This window comes from Phyllostomus discolor, chromosome 6 (assembly GCF_004126475.2).
Source record: "Phyllostomus discolor isolate MPI-MPIP mPhyDis1 chromosome 6, mPhyDis1.pri.v3, whole genome shotgun sequence".
Taxonomy (NCBI): Eukaryota; Metazoa; Chordata; class Mammalia; order Chiroptera; family Phyllostomidae; genus Phyllostomus; species Phyllostomus discolor.
In genome coordinates, this window is record NC_040908.2 from 43,360,925 (window position 1) to 43,384,002 (window position 23,078).

Consider the following 23,078-nt stretch of genomic DNA (forward strand, 5'->3'; position numbering starts at 1 on the left):
GTGCTGTTAAAGATACTAGAATATAGATGCCTTCTCTGTCTTCTACAGTCTTTCTCTCAACTTGTGTTGGTTTTTTAAATTTGTTACTTAATGTCATTTTAAGTAGTCAAAAATTCAAATTATTAGCCTGTATGTTATTGTTCATTTTTACATTGTGCAAAACCACCTTTAAATGCAAATATAAGAGTATACAACTTCTAAGCAGAATTGCTGAAATTATTTAATTCGTATTTTGTAGCTTGGACATGCATCATATTTTATTCTTACCCCAGTGGAACAGTGGAAATGCTACACAAAGCTAACTCAATTGTTTTTCTTTTTCACCTCTTGATGTTTGTATGAGGGGGCACCCCCCCAAAACTCCAGAATTATCTTCTGGAGAGGGGGCCACTTGTAGTACAGGCTTTCCCAGCTAGGTGAGTGTTCTAGGAACCCATCTGTATCAGTGTACCAGCTGGCATTGTTGTGAGAAGCTGCATTTGGCTTCAGTGAATTTTTTTTGAAGGCTCTTTCAATGCCCACCTGCTCATGTCATGCTGCAAGTTCAGCAGTTTTTGACCAAAACCAGCATGATCTGCCCACTCTCCCTATTTACCCCATCTTACCCAGAGCAACTCTTGTTGGTTTCCCAGGATGAAGAAATTCCTCAAAGGAAAATGTTTTGCCAGTGTGGAAGAAGTGAGACAAAAAAACGGCAGAAGCAGCAGAAAGTGTCAAAATCAATGAGATCAAAAACTGTTTTGAGCAGTGGAAAAACCGTCTTGATAAGTGTATTGCATCAGATGGAGAGTACTTTGAAGGCGACTGAAGTTTAAACATGTAAGAATAAATACAAATTTTTTATAAATAAATTCTGGGATTGTTTTGGGTCCCCCCTCACACATTCTATCAACACTCTACTTTCACCTTACTGCTGAGTAAGGAAGGACTGAAAGGGAAAGGAACTACGGGGTGCCCTGTATTTCCCATCCCTACTATGTCTTCATTTTTCAGGATATGTGTTTGGCTAATACAGGGAAGTACCAAAAGTAAGAAAGAATATGATAAGACTCCTTGGCTGTTCATGTTTATAGAATGTCATTGCCCTTTTTCTGCGTTCAAACAAGTCCTGGTTTGAAGGAAAGCATAACCCCTCGGGGCTGTCAACACTGCCAATTACACAATCAAAGATGAAACACGCTTACATCTTGCTGAACTCCCGAAACTATGAAACAAGGATTCTGTGCTTGTGGGGCAGCACGAACAGCAGAGACACAGTGGGTGCATATCCCTCTGCTCATGCGCTATTGTCCCATTGGATTTCACACATTAAACATAGGTTCCAAAATAAAATCAAGACCTGAGACAGCACAGCAGCAGAGTGCCCTGCTGACTGCAGGCGCTGTTTGAAAGATGGATGCATGAAGGCCAGGATGCCCTGCCACAGATGAGTTCACGATGCTCTAAACTGAGGGTGGGGGAGAGAGCTGGAACTCTAAATATGAATGTGTCTCTGAGAACAGGCGCTGTGTCCTGCTCTCCTGCCCACTCTTCCATCTCCCCACCAGGTCACGCCCCAGAAACCACTGCAGGGGTGAGCAGGTGAAACCAGTAAAGACCTGAACCTCGCTGCCAAGTCTTCATGGCATCTGTTGAGACCTTAGAAAATGTTGAAAATCACAAAAACATTAAACTATCTAGAATCTTGCTGTCCAGAGAGAGCCACTGTTAAAATTTTGGTCTATATGTATACAAAATTTATAAATGTATAACAATGTGTGGTAGACATTTCTCATGCCACCTAATATTCTTCTAGAAAATAGTTTTAAATATAACTTCACATTTTAAGGCGAATGTTTGGCAGTGTTTTGTGTGATGAATTCTGGAGGGAAGAATCTGTCAGCAGGGAGCCTGGGCAGGAAATAAATGCAAGAATTCAAGAGGGGATCTGGGCTGGAGGTCTGCAATGGGGAAAGTGAGGAGGGAACTGGATGAGGCTCAAAATAGAATGTTAAGTAAAAAAAAGCAAGTCATCAAAGATTCCATCTATTTATAGTTCAAAAGGCAGAGAAAACTAAACACTATGTTATTCAGGAATACATATATAGCCATTACAACTATAAAGTAATATACAATTCAGGAGGGTGGCTCCTGAGGAGAGGCCAGGGAGGTGAGGTGTTGAGAGATGCACACACAGGGGCTTCTACGAGACTGATGACGTTGTTTCTTAAGCTGGATTGTAGACACTCATGTGTTCAATTTATTATTTTTTAACATTCTAGACTTTCATTTTTTATATTCTTTTGTATGATATAATGTGGGCTAGTATATCTTAGGCCAATTCCAAAAGATAATATTTTCCCCGATCTCACTCTTCTGTATCCTGAGGCTTTGCCAGACAGGTTATACAAGCTGGGGCTCTTCCTTTCCACCTCCACGAACATTCCCGACCTTCCCGACTTCTTCACTACTCACAGAATGTAATCTTGTTGTTCTTAAATAGGTGACGAGAGTATATTTATCTGAAAATGTCAGTTCTGAGCCAAGACCAGCAACAATGCAAGCATACACTGGACTACAGATACGCAGACACATGAATATATGCAGGTCTAACCATGCATGGCCACAAGATGCAAGAGCTTTCTGCTCTGAAAGTGCCTGTCTGCCTTTGCAGCATGAGTAGCAGGTGCATATCATGCTTTTCCAGCTTCCAGGGCAGCCACCCCAAACCAAATCTAACATGTTGAAGGGGAGAAGTAGCTGGTAAATGTCTCACAAGGCCCTCTTCACATTATGGCAAGATTGCCAAGGACAAACAATGACATCGTGGTCTCTCCTGCATTCCAGTTAGTCCACATGCTGCAGCAGATAATTTCAGCAGGGTCACAGACATCTTTTATTCTAATATTGTATGCACACTGTTACGTATCACTGACATCTAAAAGCCATGATTATTGTTTAGAGCAAAGCTAAGCTAGAGAGCAAAGTTAGCTTAATGTTTTTTTTAACTATGAATAATAGTATAGCTATGCTATACTATCATGAAAAGTGGTTTGCTTCTCATGGAAATGGTTTATGAAAGTGGTTGCACAGAGACTTTTTAGTTCTTAAGAAAGTGGAACACGAGCTGTGAGCAGTCCTATTATATGACCTCAGACACAATTCATGACCCAGGAGACTACTGTAAACCTCCTGTTGTAATAGTAATTCTATTCCGAGCCCTTTTTATCTGCCAGACTCTGGCAAAGTGCCCTCCATACATGAGCCCATATAGATGTAAACTCGACATTTGTTTGTTCAAAGATACCCCTCCTCCTTGTCCTCATTATCTTCTTCATCACGATGCATTGGTTGGTGGGTCCTCAAAGGAAACCACCCTGGCAACATTAATCCTGCATCCACTCCTGTTGTTATACTGAAGAGTAACAACATAAACTTACATGAACTTATGACAGAAATACCTACAACATCATTTTACAGTAAGTGCACACCTAAAACTTACATAATGGTATATGTTAATTATATCTCAATAAAGCTGAAAAGAAAAAAATACCTACATTGAAAATAGAAATATAAATAATTTGGCTCACTTCTGGTATAACCCCCATGGTGCACACCCCTCATCCACCCAATGCCTCTGGTTTTTGTGGGGTTTTTTTTTTTTGCTTTGTAACCGAGATAGAAGTACTCTGTGCACACTAGAACATTTTGAAATCTAAGATTTTGTTTTAGGTGATAAGCTAGTGCAAAATAAAATAGATGAATTATGTCTCTTTGCAAAATTATTTTATAATAGGTACTCAATAGACCTTCAACACTTCTACTACTTCCATTCATAACATGCCACAAGCACAGAGGAAAAAAAATTAACAACAGGGTTCCTTCTTTAAAATTGCTGGTAATAAAGTTCTAGCAAACCTCTGGGCAAAGCATTTCTGGGATGTTTCATGGATCAGGTAGAGAGAGATGAAAAGAAAGCTGAGGGTAAAAGCTTAGCATAGTTTTGTTCCATCACAGTAAAATTCTCTAAAATGGCAATAGTCCCCAATATAGAATTTCCACAAATTAAAGAGAGATATACTGTATATGGATAAATTTAGAAAGAAAAAATTAAAGGTGTTTTTAATTTTAAAAAATGTTAACAGATGAGGCACACTCATGGAACAAAATACAAAGATACAAAAGGATAGATAATAGAAAATAAGTTCTTTTCCTACCCTAGCCTCCTAGTTACCTCCCAGGAGGCAAACATTGTTACCAGTTTCAAAGATATTTCCACATATATTTGACATATCTAAAAGTTAATACATGCATGTATATTTTGATAATATGTTTTATATTGTTTATGCATCTTTCTTCTTTCACTGATCAAAGAAGTGCCCATATCTTACAGATACTTCCCTGTTAGGACAAAGAGGGGCTGCTTTCATCGCTTCACAGCTATGTAATACAGTCATTCATCCTATACATGCACTGTAACTGCAGGACATTCATCTTGTTTCTAACCTTTTGTTAGTACAAACACCGCATATGTTGCATTTGATTAACTCCCAAGAGAGAAAACACTGAGTCCCAGGGCATGTGCATTTAAAAAGGTGATGGCTATTGCCAAATTGTTTTTCATGGGGGTCCTAGCATCAAATGGGTATTTTATAATGCACTATAGCAATTGGCATTGTGATTGTTCTGTAACTTTATTAAGTACTTATGTGGTACTAGGCCACAGCACTCTCCACAGCAAAATCACATTATACTGTTGCTATGCCAAGACACCCGTCACTTTATAGACTAGGTGTTAGCAAGAGCGGCACCTTGGATATTATTCTGCTTGCCTCTTATGGTCTTAGAGTTACCTGCCTGGTGACCCATCTGCGGTTTAGCTAGGCTTTCAAAAACAGGCCTATACAAAGTTCAGAGGATTTTTAGGGCAGTGAAAATACTTTGGATGATATTATAAGGATGAACATATATTATTAAACATATGTCCAAATCCATAGACCACTAAGAGTGAACCCTTAGGTGAACCATAGACTTTAGGTGATTATGATGTATCAGTGCAAGCTCATCCTTTGTTGTTGCTGTTTTTTCTGTACTGTACTATTTTGGTACTTTAAAGAAAGTGTTGGTGTTGATAATGGGGGAGGCTATGTGTGTGCTGGGGCAGAATGTGTATGGGAAATCTCTGTACCTCCCTCTCAAATTTGTTCTAAACTTTAAATTGCTCTAAAAAACAAAGTCTCTTTAAAAAGGCCTATAGCTACATATGCATATCCTCTTTTCTTAATAAATCTAAAGGGCAGAACTTCTTTGATTGACTCTGGAGTTCAGAAAGTGAAACTGAATGGAAACCAAAATGAAAAATAGTCATCAAGGCTTCCTCTTTAGCGTTGACTGCAGCACAAGCAACCAAATTATGAGAAATAAATTACAGTTTTTAAAAAATTCTGTTTTAATTACTGCAATGTTACTAGGTAAGTTAATGTCACTAGGTAAGAATTATTTTTAATCACCTATAATTACATGGCTACTGTACATCTAAAAGCACAAAGTCAGTATCCAAAAGCCACAATTAAAAAAAAAAAGCCTCAAGACAAACTTTGCTTTTGTTTGAAATGTGCTATATTTTCCTTTTATATGCTCCCTCTCCCGAATAAACTGTACAGTTAGAATGGCTGGTTTTTAGCAAAATACAGAAAGACGGCTAGAAACATCCTTTCCCTGAATTCGGTGGGTCAGTGTCTTACCCAACTTGAGCAAATTCTTGGCGAATATTTCACGAACTCGCAAGAGACGAATTTACTGGCTGTGTTTAGGAGATGTAAAATAAAGTCGTGTAGGTTTTTAAGCTTTAGAAAATTGGTGCACTCCTTGCGCCAGAGAGAGCTCACCAGAGCTGCAATGTATACAGTAGTTGGAATTACAAAGGAAGGCAAAACAGAATTCTTCCTTATCATTATGTTTAGGCTCTTCCATTCTAGGTAGGATTTTTCGCTCCAGGAGAGTGAGGGCAAGCTAGGTCTGTGGTCTGAGCAGTGTCTATAAATAGAAGGTGAAGTGTTCTAATACCGGGAGGGTGCGTCACGGTGTCCCTCCCCCAAGATGAAATCGCTGGCAGCCGCGGGAGCCACAGCGAGTTACCCGGCGTCCGCACCCTGCCCAGCTGGTGCCCGCTCCCTCCCGAGAGCTGGAGACTTTCAGGAAGGACAGAGAATAGGGTGGGTGGAGGCATCCCCTAGTCCCCACATCAGCCCAGCCCCAGGTTAGATTAGACCCACTTCTGGGCACCCGGTCACCGGCGGAGAGGTGGGGCGCCCTGGACTGAGGCGCCCCTGCTCGGGTGGTGGCCGAGCGCTACTGGCGCCACTGCCTCGTTCCAAGCTGCTTCCCTCACCCCATCCCACCCCGCCTCCCTGCGGGCAAAGGGAGAACAATAAACCCTGGGATCCCGGCCCTACAGACAATGCGAGGGGAGTTCCGAGGGGACTGCCCCCCCTGCCCAGCGCGTGCTCCCGCCAGCCGGCCCCCATGCGCCCAATAGGAGGCCACGTGGAGAGTGATTTAGGTCTGTCGAAACCTAAAATTTCGGTGTCTGTTCAAGGCCAGGAGAATTTTTTCTAGTCTGTGTAGAACATCAGCGGTTGGTTGAAATGCACACAGACTGTGTGTGTATTAGGGTTCTTCTCTATTTCGGATTTGAATCTCTAAGTCACTTGTGGAATTTCCACAGGCCAGCCTTTTTGTAAACAGATTGTTCTGGGATTCCCCAGCCAGTCTCCAGTCTTACTCTGCCTGTTCTTCCAGTTCGACCCTGTCTAGTCTGGATCGAAATCTCTCTTCTTCTTCCTCTTCCTTTTCTTCCTCCTCTTCTTCTCCTTCTCCTTCTTCTCTTCTTCCCCTCTTCCACACACACACACACAAACACACACACAATTTTCTTCCCTTTGCACCCTTTCTCTAATTTTTGTGTGTGTGTGTACACCCACATGTGTGTGCATGCATATCCTCCCGTTCTTTCTCCCTTCTGATTGGCACCTGCATTAGGTTCCCCTGCCCTTTCCTATGTGTTGATTTTATTTCAGTCTCTGTTTGCTTCCTCTAATTCCTTCTTTCCTTTGTGTTTCTTTCACAGCAACTACTTCTGCGTGATTTTTTTTCCTTCCCATTGCCAAAATTCCTGTCACCTTAAAGACTCAAGGGTTCCTGGAATAAAACAAGAAGACTTCATTGCATTTTATAAAACGGAGAACTGTCATACAATTCTACATTCAGAGAGTCTGGGCTAGCAGGAAGTTTTATATTTATATATAGGTCAGGCCATTGAAGCTGAAGAAATCACAAAGCTCTAATGTCTTGGGTTCTGGGCTGTTTGCTTACAATAAAAAGGCATATAGGAAAAGCAGGAGAGGGGAGTATTTTCAAATTAGTTCTCTGAATATGGATTCTACACACATACACACTTATTTTAAAACCAAATTTTGGTCATACAGTACTTGAAAGTCAGGACATGGACATCTTTCATTCATCCATGAAGTATCTTCTCCTTAATCATTGTTTTGCACTTGTTCCCCTCTGTGGAATGAATCTAACCACTTGGCTCTTTCCTGAGTCTGGTCTGGAGTACAAAGTATAACCCTTTATCATCCACACAAATCAGAAATAACTCCTAGACTTGGGACCTAAAGAGAAGCCAGGTCAAAAGGAGAGAGAGAGAGAGAGAGAGAGAGAGAGAGCGCGCGCGCAACGCACCCAGGCAAAAGAATGGTTAAAATCCTAACAAAAAGCACCTTGGTGGCTGAAATATTTGGAGGTAACACTGAATGACTGTAGGTGACGTAGGAGGGGGCTGTAGGTGACACCTTTCAAGGAGGCCTCTGCTTTGCCAGGGCTAATCCTCAGTTTGGGTGGGGCCTGAACATAGCACAAATCACATTTCTATGCAGGTGACATCAGAAATAAACTTGGTGCAGCCATGACAGAGAAAAAAACAGCCCACATCCAGAGGACAGGAAGAGGCACCTGACTGAGGAGAGGGAAGTGGAGGGTAACTGGCGGGTTTGTCTTTTTCAGCAGCAGCTGTGGACTGAGGGGCCTCTCTCCATCCTGCCGCCACTTCCGCCTGCCTGTCTGAGTTACCAAACCCACTTTCCTCCAGCGGGGGCCTAGGCTGAAGGTGGATCAAGAGCAAGCTGTAGGTCTCGAGCAATCATATTTGCATAATCCACCCTTACACCCTTCAAAAAAAGTATTAAGGATTTTGAGGCCCAAAAGTCAGGTCTAGCCACTGGGGTTAAGACTCGAAAATAATAATATCATCATTTACTGCAATTTATTTTATGCTGGCATTATCAGTGTTAACATTGTATCTCATTTAATCTACACAACAAGACTTTGAAGCAGACAGTACTATCCTCATTTTACACGTAAGAAAACCAAGACACACAGTAGTGGCTAAGAGCTTATTTTCCCAAGTTCACAGGCTAGTGAGTGGTAGACCAGGATTCGAGGCCTAGTCTTGCTTCAAAGCATCGTTTATCAACAAGGGGATGAGATAAAGGCTGTCCTCAGCTCTGAGGACCTGGGAACTGATCCTGAGATGGGGGAAGATTTGGAGTGTCTTTCCTTGTATGCCACACAGGGGCCAGCCACAGTGTGTTGTCATGGGTACCTGCACAAGGTCACTGTGACAGTCACCTTTGTCCCTTAGGAAATTGATTCTAGTTCTTCTAAGGAAAACGTGTGGTCCCGAAAGAGCAAGGCTTCCTTGGGAGGACAAAAACACTCCATGTTAAACCTCGCCATCAAGGTTGGGGAACATACCCCCATCCACTGGGGACAGAAGAATTGGCTCTGCAGCAGCAAGAGGGCAGACTGAATTACCAGCAACAGCCATAGGAGCAGCCTCTGTCAGCCGGGATGAGGCAGGCCTGGGGCAGGACAGGGCAGACAGCATAGGCACAGTGGTGAGAGACAAGGGTCTAAGGCAGGAAGGCTGAAGTGAGAGGGGCCTTGATCAGAGACAGGGTGGCAACAGAGAAGAGCCAATTCTAGGTCAGCTGGCATCAGAAGAGTCCTAGACGCCAGGGTTTCGTACAAGCAGCCCGCAGGCTGGAGGTGTATGTCTAGGAGGGAGTGCTTCACAATGTTGAAGAGCAAAGCCTGTGGAGCCAGACTGGCTGGGTTCAAAGCCTGCCTCCATCCCTTCCCAACACTATGACTTTGGACAAGTCAATTAATTTTTCTGTGCCTCTGTTTTCTTTTCTGAAAACTGGGGAAGATAATAATGCTAATGATTCTCCCATAGGGCTATTGCAAGGGTTAAATGAGAGTGTATACAAGGCACCTAGAACAATCGCTGGCATGGTGTAAGTCCTTTCACAGTGTAAGTTGTTATGCTATCATCCATCTTGACACAGGGTGAGCCCCTGGGACTGACAGGGGCGGAAGGCAAGAGGGGATTCCCACTTCAGATGTACATTCCCCAACAAGAAAATGAAGCAAAACCAGACAACAAAAAGACTGGTGGGGTTAGATCTCCAGCAAAAGACTGGAAAGAAGTTTAAGCATAGCATGAGACTCTTAATTCCATTCCACACCCCCTCTATCCTCCTGCCTTTTCTGCTGAAAGAGTGGGAAATGATTCCAGAGTGAGTAGCAGCGTTGGGGAGTGAGCCAAGCATTTGACTAGGTGCTAGATGAGTTGAGTTTAAGTTGTAACCTTGAGTAAGTTACTTAATTTCTCTGAGCCTAAATTTCCACATCTGTAAAGTGAATAGGAGTGGATTTTTTGTGTGTATAATAGGGAGGGTCTTCCCATCATCTCCCCTTTCTTCTGGGAGCTGTTTTTCTCCCATACACCCAGTATTGGGACCTCCATTTTCTTACATGCCTGGCCATAGTTCAATGGTCTAGGAGTTGACATGTGACCCTGACTGGGCCAATCAGAGTGCTTCCTTGAGATATCTATTTTTGTTGTTGAACTGGAACTGGGAAAAGATAGTCAGCAACTCTGGTAGAATGAGTAGAATAGGATTCAGGACCACTTAGCAGTCCTGTTTCCAACAGGTGAAGTGTAAGAAGCTTACATGCAGTAAGAAGCAGAGGTAAGAGACCAATCATTCTGGTGGCATTTGGATCAGGTGTCTCTGAGACCCATGGGTACCCCTGCCTTGCTTGCAGTTAAATGAGACTCTCAAATTGATGCCAGTTGATTATCCTTTTTACCTATGCTACTTCAAGTTTGTTTTCTTGAGTCACTTGTAACCTCCAAATCCCTGATTGATATAGATTAGCTTATTTATAATATTCTCCCCTTCAACTCTAAATGACTATTCTTTTATACAAGGAATAAATGAATGGTGTTCAGGTAAGGCTATGTCTCTGAATCTTGAAGAGCTGTGTGGAATAATCAGAGCTTTTTTTCCCCTCTTAAATAAAAAGAGGACCCTCATTTAACTCACTTAAAAGTGTAGGATAGGTTCAAGACTCTTTATAACCTTTTATTATATGTAAATGAAAGAAATAAATAGGCCAAGAGCTGGTGTTTTGGTGAACTGGGAAGAAATCAGTCATTAAGTTATAAAAAACTGATTTTAAAACTGTTGACTTGGTGACCTGGTTTTGAAATTGAATCCATTATTTTCCTGTGCTCAGTATAACACAGGAGGAAGATTAGTAACTTTGGCTTGATGAAGACCAAGAATTTAGAAAAATTTGGTCACAGTGTGGATATTTTAGGCTAATTTCTTAGTTTGTCTATACTATCCATTAGTGTTGAGTGAGTGAAATCTTTCATTTGGTTTAAATAGATCATGTAAATAGATATCTAAGTCTCTCCCACTCCTGATTTCTACTGCAACACATCCATCTGTCTGTGTTTAGTTAAAATACAGTAGAAAATGCTCTTTGGAGAGCTCTATGTACAACATGAAAAATAAAATAAAATAAAGTACAGTCATACCTCAGTACTCGTTGGCTTCAGAACTTGTCAAACCCTGTACTCGTCACATTTCAACAGGAAAACAATGTTTCAGCACTCAGCACTTGCTGAGGACTCATCAAATTGCTAGAACTTGTGAGTCAGGATGCTGCCCCACAAGAGAAAATGCTTCACTGCTCATTGCTTGCTTGGTACGCCTCAGTGTCAGCACTCCTCACAAGTTCCAGAACAAATGGCGACGAGTACCGAGGTGCCACTGTGACTTACATTTTAGCTTTCAACAAATAAAATACTTTTTATTTTGGCTTCTTGAGCAGTAATATTTTAATATATAAAACTTTGTAATTTTTCCCATGGTAAAATAACTCAGGAATGTCTGTTAACAATAAATCTTTCTATTTATAATGACTTCTCAATATTAAATTTGGAATGTATGCATATGTGTCTATGTTTATATCTATAACTGTGTTTCAGTCTTCTCATCCTACTGTAGTTAATTCTTGATAATTAGTGGTATGAGAGATGGTGCTTTCATAGTGTTAATTGAAATCTGTAGAAAATTATGAGATCTCATTGTTTTGCTAATATTGTCAGTTTAATCTCCTCTCCAGAAAAAAACTTAAACCAGAGCTTATATGTATAGTAGCAAAACTAATTTGAGTTTTACAGACTCTCTTAGCTCTTTTTATTTTAACATTGAAGATCTTACAAGATGTAAATTATACGTAAGTGAGAAGAAGTGGGGGAGGCTGGAGCTTGAATAAACCACTCCTGAGAGTAATATATTTGAATAACAAAACATTGGTTATAGACCCAGAATTAGTGGTGCCTAATAACTGACCCAGACACCTGCGATCATCACCTGGAGCCCAGCGGGAACCCAGCTATCAATATCACCCCTGGTGAAAGGTCTGAGCCATGTATCTGGAATGACTTTCACTTTATTCCCACTTAATAACTTCCCTGTCAGGGAACTCCAAACCGTAGGCCCACTGAATTCAGTGATGAAGTGTGGGGTCTAATCCATGTGCACTACAACCCTGTCATCCCCTTCTTTGTTCCTTGCCCTTTCCCACCTTAAACTCCTGCTCAGGCACCTCCTTGCTCTGCCCTTCTGTCCACAATGCCTTAGCTACAAAATATCATGACTCAGTTGACAATTTTTTTCTTCTGTCTTGGTATTACTTCATCATAATTAGAGAGCTATTGAGGGTGGTTTCCTAGGAGACACGGGGGGTGGAGTACCTGCAGGGAGCTCTTCTGGACACGTGGCTGACCTTGGCTTTTAATCTTCTTTCACTCTGATTATTGTGTGTGGTCACTGGTGCCGATCAGTTGTGCCTACTCTTGGTACAGTTCCTAATTTGGCCAGGGCCAATCTGGCTGACTCTCAGTTCCCTTTATCCACTCTTTGATCCTCACATAGCTGGAGAGAAATAGCCAGCTCCACCTGACAGGAATATTCTCAGTAGAAGATCTAAAACCACTGTACTCATCTACAGAGTTATATACCTTCATTTTATAGATCCATATTTAACAGAAGAATTTGTATCAGTAGTGGCTCTATTGCATTTGGTTCAGGCCAATCATCAGAAGGCTGACAGTCAGTAAGACTAACACAGTAATGCACTGATGAGCTGTAACTGCTGCGCAGGTGGATGAGTTTTACACACTATTTACAATAGTGTGTAAAATGTCTTTTTTCTACACTGTAACACACAATTATTACAACCTTAGTCAATGAGTATTGCAACTTGGTATGGACCTCTGAACAACTTGCTGGGAATATAGTAAATACTAGTGAAGTTACATCTAAGGCTAGAATATGGATAGGTGTATAGTCAGATAAGTGAACTGATGGTACCACCATGGAAACTATAGGTAATTGTACAGTTACTGGAAGACATTGCTTTGTTATCACTGTTACTTCTTTGAATCTTTTAGTCTCTTCAAGTGTGCAACCAAATTTCAGGAATTTGAGGATGTGTCATGAGTGCAAAGACAGTGAATTACTAGAACTGTGAGTGATCATATGGTATGAACTAAAAACATGGAAAGCCAAGAGAAGTAGCATTGAGGTTGATGCAGATGAGCAAGGAAAGTGGAGACTGTGGCAGGTGGCAGGTGCATATCACTGCAGACCCATTTTCTGCAGTGAGAACAGATATGCAGACAAAGTCCCAGACCCGGTACAGAAGGCTTCCTAACCTATCACGAGAGCAAAGACTATGTCTGAGAAATTACTCATGCATTCATTTTAAAAATTCAATCAATAAATGTTTACTGGGCACCTAGAATATCCCACGTAATGTGTCCTGGGAGACACAGATACAAATACACCATCTCTACCTCATTGAGTTGCTATTTTAGTCAGAAAGAAGGACAAACATGAAGTAAACAGAGAAAGCAATGACGAGTGCTGATATGTTATGAAGAAAGCCAACCAAGGGCTGAAATAGAGCATGGTTTTGGGAGGAGAGTCTCTTTACACAGTGAACTGGGAAGGCCTCTCTGAGGACAGGAAGACTTTCTAATTTTCATTTCCCTCATCAGCTCTTAGCAGTCAGCAACACAGCCTCTGAAGTTATGTGGAGACTTCAGGGAGAGAAACTCACTGTGTTGCTCTATATGAAGTAAGCTCTTTCTAGTTTTCAAGTGAATGAAGCATGGTATGGAATCGCCACTGAAGTACAGGATAGCTTAATGAGCAAAACTCAAAGTCTCTCAGAGACGGAAGAAGGAAAGTCTATTAGTAAGAGGACCCAGAGTGGGCAGTTTCAAAGAGGGAAAGGAGGGTATTTCAAAGACTATCACCAAGTAGAACACCTTGTAGGGAATACAGGGAGACAAAGCCCAGCACATATTCACTGTGCCTCTACTATGTGCCAGGCACTGCTGGAGATCAGATACCAATGATGAAGCATGAATTGACCCCCCAGCCTGCTAGCAGGGGTCAGACCTGAATGCCATAGAAGGCAGCTGGACACCTAAAGCCCAGGGTAGGCACCCAAACAGACCAGTGCTTTTTCAACTGGCACACCCAGCACTAATTCACTTGCTAATTAATGTGGGACAGAGATAATGAGCAGGGGTTTTGCTTTTACGTGATTTACGTGATTTTCCTGATTTTCCTCTCCCATTGCCCAGATATTGTGATGTCAGGTTCTCTTAGAAGAGAAAAAAATATTGATTCAGTGCTCAATTTCTGTGCTCTTAGCTTTCATTTTTCCTTTAACATTAGCAAGTTTCGTGTGCTCATGGGGCTTATAGTCCTGCAGGTGAGACCAACAGGTATCAAGACATCAGAGACAGAGAGAGGCAAGTTTTTTGTGACCTGATGTAAACACTGGTCTCACAGGGAGCTGGGGTTCAGGTGATTGTTGTTGCTTCCCTTGACCTTGTATACAATGCTCCAAATTGTTGCAATGGACATGTATTATTTATGTAATTAGGGAAAAAGTTATGTTTAATACTCTTTTTTAAAAAAAGGAAAACACAAATAAATGACCCAACTGTGGGGACAGTTATGAAAAAGAGGGTCATTGTACTCGGGAATGAATCACAGGAAGGAACCTGCTCAGAGAAGTCTGAGAAAGCTTCCTGGAGGAAAACAGGAGAGAGCTAAGTGACAAAACCACGTATAATAGATGCAAGTGAAGATACGCACGGCCGTCAGCTTAAAGCAGAGGTGTTTACTCTGGAGGTCCATGGGTAAAATTCAGGGGCTCAATGAACATAAATGAGAAAGGATACATATTTCTTTTCCTTAACCTGTAATTGAAATTTAGCATTCCATCCAGTTTTGAATGTGAACAACAAACTACAATAGCATCAGCAGTACCTGTGACTTCATCAACAACGAAATCTGATATCTTCAAATCACATAATTGTTGCATATGCCTGGAAATACCTTTAACATTCATATCTTTTCAAAATAATAGTAGTTATTAAACTCATCATTAGCTCATGTTAATTAATGTTTTAATAAAGAAGTGCATATATTATTATATTACAGTTTATTTGTTGATATCTGTATTCTGTTTCCTTTGTATTTTATGCATTTAAAAATACTGTTCCAAAAAGAAATCCCCAAAAAATGGAGTTTATAGCTTCTAGCAGATAACCAAAGAGGCCCATGGCACAAAAATGGTTAAATTAAGCATGTTTACTTCAAAGAGCAGGAATGGCCTCAGATCTGATTACATATTGTATAGAAAGTAGCAATCAGTGGGAGAGTTGAAGCAATGGGAAGTTGAGAAAGGAGAGAACATCACTTTTTCAGCTCACAAAACCATGGAGTTGATTTGAGGACAGAGGCCACCGACTCTGATACCAGCCATTAAGAGTATACAAGTAATTCCCTTTGTTCAACCTTCCTGTTTGCCAAACAATCTGCTGGTTTTTATATGCTTGCCCATGCAGGTTTGCCTATGGTAAGAGAAATCCAGTCAGTAAATGTGAGTCTATGGTCACCTTCTGAGGGATTCAGATTTCTTATTTCAAATTCAAGTTGAACAACAACAAATGCTGGTGAGGATGTGGAGCAACAGAAACTCTTATTTACTGCTGGTGAGACTGCAAAGTGGTACGGCCACTTTGGAAGGCATTTTGGCAATTTCTTATAATATTAAACATTTTCTTACCATGTGATCCAGCAATCTTGCTCCTTGGTATTTACCCAAATGAGTTAAAAACGTATGTCCACACAAAAACTTGCACATGAATGTTTATAGCAGCTTTATTTATAATTGCCCATACTTGGAAGCAACCAAGATATCCTTCAGTAGGTGAATAGATAAAATGTTGGCACATCTAAACAATGGAATATTATCTGGTAATAAAAAGGAATGAGCTATCAAGCCACAAAAAGACGTGGAAGAGCCTGAACTGCACATTACTAAGTGAAAAGTCAAACTGAAAGGGCTGTAGACTATGTGCTTCCAATTATGTGGCATTCTGGAAAAACTAAAAGTACAGAGACAATAACAGAATCAGTGGTGGCCAGAACTTGTGAAAATTGACGGAGGAAGGAATAAACAAAACACAGGATTTTTAGGACAGTAAAACTATTTGTTTGATACCACAATGGTGGATACATGTCATTATACATTTGTCAAGACTCATGGGAAGATGAGTCTCCACAGCTCGCCTCCTCGCACGACCACATCAAAATTACAACTAAAATATAAAACAACCATCACTCAGAAATGTCAGAAATTGAGTTGAATGGAAGTCTGACAACTACAGAATTGAAGAAATCTCATCCATCCAGACTGGTAGGAGGGGTGAAGACATGAAATGGGCTGGTCCCACACCCACGTATGATGGTAAAAAATCAGGAGGGATAGCTCAGGCAAGGAGTCCCAGTCCCAAAGCAGGCCCCCCAGCCCAGGGTTCCAGTGGCAGGAATGTAAGTCCCTATAACTTCCAGCTGCAAAAATCAGCATGGATTGAGTCAGGGGAAGAAACTTCTGGAGTCTCAAGCAGTTCCTCTTAAAGAACCCACACATGGACTTACTCAAGCTCATTCCCTCTGAGCTCCAGCACTGGGGTAGCAGCTTGAAAGGCACCAGTGGCATAGTGAGAGGAACTGAATTGTCTGGCATCAAGGCAAGAGCTGGGGGACAGCATTTTCCCAGACAGAAAGGTGGGCAGAGGCCTTTGTCCCTTTACTGAACCCTCCCCCTACAGAGCCACAGAGCCAGCAGGCAGGTGCTGTCCCGACCACCAACCAGCAGTGACCACTGAACACTGCTGATTGCTCGTTGAAACACCAGAAAAACATACATAGAGACAACCAGGTCCTGTTGGGGAAGTAGGAACAGAATAGCCATTCTCTCTAGTGGGAAGCGCCTCATTGCCCCGCTGGAGAGGCTTTTTATTGGTTTCATTTGCATAAGAATTCAGGTAAAGCTCATTACTCATTGCTAGGAAGTAAGAATGAAACAATAGATAACAAGGAAGTATGAGGGCCTATTTTGAGTCAGGGTCAAAGTGCTGTAAAACTTAAAGGAACAAACTTACTTCTTCCCTGGACCCTTATCATTCAACTGAGAGCATTCTAAACAAAGCAGGTTTCACAGGATTTTACATATTCTTTCTTAGGCCTGATCACCTGGGAACCCGCCCTCTCCAGCACAGGGCTGTACCACCCTGTCATTGTTTCAGGCTTAGGTGGTGCAAGGGAACTATGGCAACCAAGAGATAAGGAGGTTTTCTCACAGATAATGAGGACTCAGTCTATGTCAAAGCCAAGGGGCGAGGGTCCATCACCTCCTTTTGCTGTAGCCCCCAAAGTCCTTCCCTGGGGGCCTCCCACATGATCGTGCCTGTCTTAGATCGTTCCCCCCTTGGGGAATCTTACCCATCACTGGCTAACCCACCAAGCATTGGGGGCAGGCAGGGTGAAGTAAAAGGAGCAGAAGCGGTGCTCCTGCCAGGGAGATAAGCTTTTGTCTCCTTGCTGGCTTAGGGTCCAAGGTCGTTCCCTCAGCCTTAGCCTTGGCGGGGGTTACGGCTTCTGATACCAGTCAGGGCAGTTCCCAACAAGGTGTATATCTAAGACTTCACCAACCTGCCTAACTAACACTGGAGATCCCCTGAAGCTCCACCCCATGCAACCAACAGGCCCACCCAAATTGTTAACCATGATTGGTCCATATGAATGGCTGGTCTTGGCTCATACTTCACAACATCCTAAATCCTCTCAAACAAGCAACAGCTGCCTCAGTGAGCCCCCAGCCCCCATACCTCTTGCTAAGTGGTCCGAGGCCTGGCACTAGCAGCAGCCAGCCTAGATTCATAGCTTGGCTTCTCCTGACAGTCTTTAAGCCCAAAACAAGTAGCAACCATCTCAGGTTGCTTTATAGCCCAGGCAGGGTGGCCCTGGGCGAAACACAGGTGGAGCTGACCTTAACCTGTACCACCCAGGAAACCCCAGGGCCTGCTACACCCAGTGGACAGCTCTAGATCACATGGGAGCACCACCACCCTGCCCCTGCACAGCTGATCCTCCATGGAGGGCAGACATTGGCGGTCAGTGGTCACAGCCAGTCCCTGGTCACAGCCAGTACTTGCAGCTCACTGACCTGGGTAAATCCCTCTCATTGACCTGCCAACAACAACCAAAGCTCAACTACAGGAGGAAGGTGAACCCAGCTCACATGGAGGGCACACCTCAAGTACCCAGCTTTGGTGATAGGGGAGGCTGTGCCATTAGACCCTACAGGACACTACTATATTAGGCCATGCTACTAAGACAAGGACTCGTAGCAGCTCTACCTAATACATAGAAACAAACATAGGGAGGCTGGAAAAATGAGAAGACAAAGAAACATAGCCCAAATGAAAGAACAGATCAAAACTCCAGAAAAAGAACTAAATGAAATGGAGATAAAAAAATCTATCAGATGCAGAGTTCAAAACACTGGTTATAAGGATGCTCAAGGAACTTAGTGAGGACCTAAACAGCATAACAAAGACCCAGTCAGAAACAAAGGATTCACTAATGAAATAAAGGACAATTTACAGAGAAACAACAGTAGAGTGGATGAAGCTGATAATCAGATCAATGATTTGGAACATAAGGAAGCAAAAAAAAAAAAAAAAAAAACCCAACAACAACAATCAGAACAAGAAGAAAAAAGAATCCATAACAACAAGGATAGTGTAAGCAGCCACTGGGACAACTTCAAGCATTCCAATACTTGCATCATAGGGATGCCAGAAGGAGAAGAGTAAGAGCAAGAAATTGAAAATCTATTTGAAAAAAATATGAAAGAAAACTTTCCTAATTTGGTGAAGGAAATAGACACAGAAATCCAGGAAGCACAGAGAGCCCCAAACAGATGGAGGCAAAGAGTCCCACTCCAAGATACACCATCATTAAAATGCTAAAGGTTAAAGGTAAAGAGAATCTTAAAAGCAGCAAGAGAAAAGAAGTTACAGGGGAGTTCCCATAAGACTATCAGCTGACTTCTCAAAAGAAACTTTGCAGGCTAGAAGGGATTAACAAGAAGTATCCAAAATGATGAAAAGCAAGGACCTACGACTTATATTACTCTATCCAGAAAGGCTATCATTTAGAATTAAAGGACAGATAAAGTGCTTCCCAGACAAGATAAACCTAAAGGAGTTCATCATCACTAAGCTATTAATATATGAAATATTGAAGGGACTTAAGATCAAAACTATGAACAATAAAATGGCAAAAAATACATTATCTATCACTAATTGAATCTAAAAAACAAACTAAGCAAACAAGCAGAACACAAACAGAATCATAGATATGGCCGTGGCCAGTGTAGCTCAGTGGATTGAACATGGGCCTGTGAACCAAAGGGTCACTGGTTTGATTCCCAGTCAGGGCAAATGTCTGTGTTGTAGGCCAGGTCCCCAGTGGGGGATGCATGAGAGGCAACCACACCTTGATGTTTCTCTTTCTCCCTCCCTTCTCTTCTCTCTAAAAATGAATAAATAAAATCTTTAAAAACATATAAAAATAACCAATCTTATTTTAAATAATCATAGATGGAGAACATTGGGATGGTGGCCAGTGGGGAGGGGTGTCTATGGGAATGGGGTAAAGGTGAAGGGATTAAGAAATACAAATCTGTAGTTACAGAATAGGCAAGGGGATGTTAAAAGCAAGTATAAGAAATGGAGTTGCCTAAGAACTTATATGCATGACCCATGTATATGAACAGAGGAGGAGAGGATGGGTGGAGGGAGTGGGGCTGCTAGGTGAAGAGAGGCAAAGGGCAGAAAATTGGTATAACTACTGTAATAGCACAATCAATCTTTAAAAACCCATAGAATGTACAATACCAAGAGTGAACTCTAATGTAAACTATGGACTTTGGGTGATTACACTGGGTCAATACAGGTTCATAGATTGTGACAAATGTATTACTACAGTTTAGGGTTGTGATAGTTGGGAGGTTGTGTGGGGTGGGGGACAGGATGTGTGGGAACTCTGTAACTTCTGGTCAATTTTACTGTGAATCTGAAATTTCTCTTAAAAATAGTCTATTTTTTGGAAAAATTCAAACCAATGTAAACATTATGAGTTGGGCTTATGTGGGTCTACTGCTAAGAGACAGAGCCTCCTCTGGAGTGCCAAGAAGGTCAGCCCATCTTCCTAAGTTGAAATAAGTGGACCCAGGTTGTTCTCCCTGCTTCCGATGCTCTTCTTTACCACTGAAGAATTGTCTATAGTCCATTAAGACCAGGCATAATGTAACATCCTCCTGTATCCTTCACTGGCCTTGCTAAAGGGCTTGTTCTGCACTCCCCTCACAATTAGCAGATGTTGGGTCCCCATTCTTGGGTGGCACACATCACCAGGTGTCACAGGTCATCACTCCTGTGTGTCTCTAACTGGACTGTGAGTTCCTCAAGGGCAGGGATCATCTCTTTATTATGTTTTGATCTATCCAGCATCTGGCATATCAATGCTGTCTAGAGAAGTGACAATATCTGACTGGTGTTTTAAAGCAATTACACCAGCAGTGATGTGGAGGAAGGCTTGGGAGTGAGGGATGAGGGCCAGGGAGACTCCTCCAAGGAGCTTGGCAATGCTCCCACTGAAAGAAGATGAGGTTCTGCAGGAAGTCAGTAGCAGAAGGAACAGCAAGGAAGGAATGTAGCTAGAATCATTAAACCTTGGTGATGGATTAGATGGTGGGGAAGGAGGACTGAAACTCTGGAAACTTCTAGAGCTTCCTAACTGGTTTTTTTGCATCAGTCCTTGCTTGTTTAAGAACTATAGCTGACCCTTGGACAACACGGGTTTGAACTGCGCAGGTCCACATATGTGGATTTTTATTAAATATGCACAGTACTACAAATGTATTTTTCTTCCTTATGATTTTCTTAATAATGTTTTCTTTTCTCTAGCTTACTTTACTGTAAGACTAGTATGCAATACATATGACATACAAAATATATATTAATTGGCTGCTTATGTTATGGGTAAGGCTTCCAGTCGACAGTGGGCTATTAGTAGTTAAGTTTTGGAGGAGTCAAAAGTTATATGCAGATTTTAAACTGTGCAGAGAGTTGGTGCTCCTCACTCTTGTGTTGTTCAAGGGTCAACTATATACAAACTGTTCTCAACACAAGGGCCAATGAGATGATTTAAACAATTAGAATGCTTTTTCTCTTCCCCTCAAAACCTGACAATGACTTCCCACTTCTGTCCTGGTAAAACCATAGTTCTTACAAAGATCTGTAAGGTCCTCCTCGCTCTGGCCCCAACCCTTGCCTCCTTTCCTCTCTGCACTCAGTTCCCACCACGCTCTCCTTGGCTTCCTCTGCGGCAGCTGCACATGGCCCTTTCCTGTCCCAGATCCTTTGCACTTGCCATTCCCTCAGCCTGGAATCTCTTCCCCAACCAGTGCCCTCCCTTCCTTCAGGTCCTTACTCAATTGTCACCTTTTCATGGAGGTCTTCGCCTGCGACACTACTTAAAAGTGCAAAAATGTCTGCCAATTCCTCTACTCCTTCCCCTCTTTAAACTGATCTTTTCCCTTGTGCTGTCTAACATGCTATATATTTTAGTTATTTTCCTGTCTTTCGATTGACTATAAGCACCATAAGGGCAGGCATTTCTGTTTTGTTTGCTGTTCTATCCCAGGGCCTAGAACAGGCCTTAACCTCCACATCGTGGAAGGAATGCTCAATAAACTGTGGTTGATTAACTTAACCATTTGTTTATGACTTGTCTCCTGAATAGGCCATAAACTCTTTGGAAATAAGGATCCCCTAATGTCCCATGCAGCACCTGGCAGATGACCAAGTAGACTCTGGCGAGTGGGCTGTCTTTCCAGTTTACTAAACCCGACACTCCTTGTCCCCCACAGGGCTCCTTTTATCTCTTATTTGCCCACAACTTGCTGGCCTGCTTACACCCTAACAGGAATACAGTCTGGATGGATGACAAGCTAGTGTCCTGTACAGAAGGAGCACCTATAACTCAGTTCAGTGAGGACACCCATCCAGGTAGCTATGCAGGCAGGACTGAAGAATAAAGTCACTTCTGGGGCCAGGATCATGCTAGATTCCCCCCATTTATAAAACAAAGCAAATGAAGTCTACTTCGCAAAGTTGTTGTAGGAATCAGGCATGATGAACACAACCCATTCGTGGAGATGCCTGTGCATAGTATATGCCCAATAAATGAGGATTGTTAAGTGACGAGGTGGGGTTAATACTCCCCCCACTCCATCCAGTGCAGCAACAATGTTGATGGCAATACATATGTGACTGACTTTTAAGGACAAGTTCACTTGACCACTTTACCTGGCCAGAGGTTCTAAGGACAATTATTTCTATGGCAGCAAGACTTTGCCAAGGCCCACTCAGGCATTTCACGTAGTTCATTTCCTTCCTCATCCAGCAGCATCAATGACTTTAGACATTAAACATTAGAAGAATGAATCTGTGTCATGCTTTAAAACTGATTAGGAACGGGTCCAAAAATAACGTCAAAAGAATTCCCCAGTTCCCAGATAATAGCCAGTGCTGTGAGCTGTTATGATACTGCAGTTAAAACAGGGAGGTGCTGCCATCTTTTCTGGCAGAGTGAGTCTCCTCTTTACACATGGAGAAAAGCTTGTCTCTCCCCCGGTGAACTGAGTTGTTGATCAACACTGTGAAAGCCCATGTTCTGACACTACCTGACTTTTCCTCTGAAAGTTTTACTTTTCCTTTCCTCCCTTTTGCATTTCCACATTTCCCCTCCAATTATTACTTCTGTTTGGCACCTCTCTGTTATTTCATCTTCCTGTTTCCCTGCTCTTCTCTTCTCTTTTCTTTTCTTTTCTCCCCTATTCTTTTCTATTGCTTTTCTCTCTCTACTTTGCCTGGTGTATTAGCCTCCAGGGAGTTGCTTTGTCACCTGTCTCACACAAAGTCCCTACCAGAGGGAACATTCCTAAGTTCCTTTCCCCTCCTGCATAATAGATTTGGTCTTTAAGATACCATTGATGCCACCTTGGCTCAGGAAGTTCCTAATTCCCTTTCCCACCAACAATGAGTGTGAAGAAGATCTGTTTCCTTCTATTTAATGGCCGTAGGTTTGGAGACTCGGAGGCTGAAAGAGTTACCATGCAAACAGCACATTATAAATACTAAGGAGAGCCTGAAAAAGAAAGTACGCTGC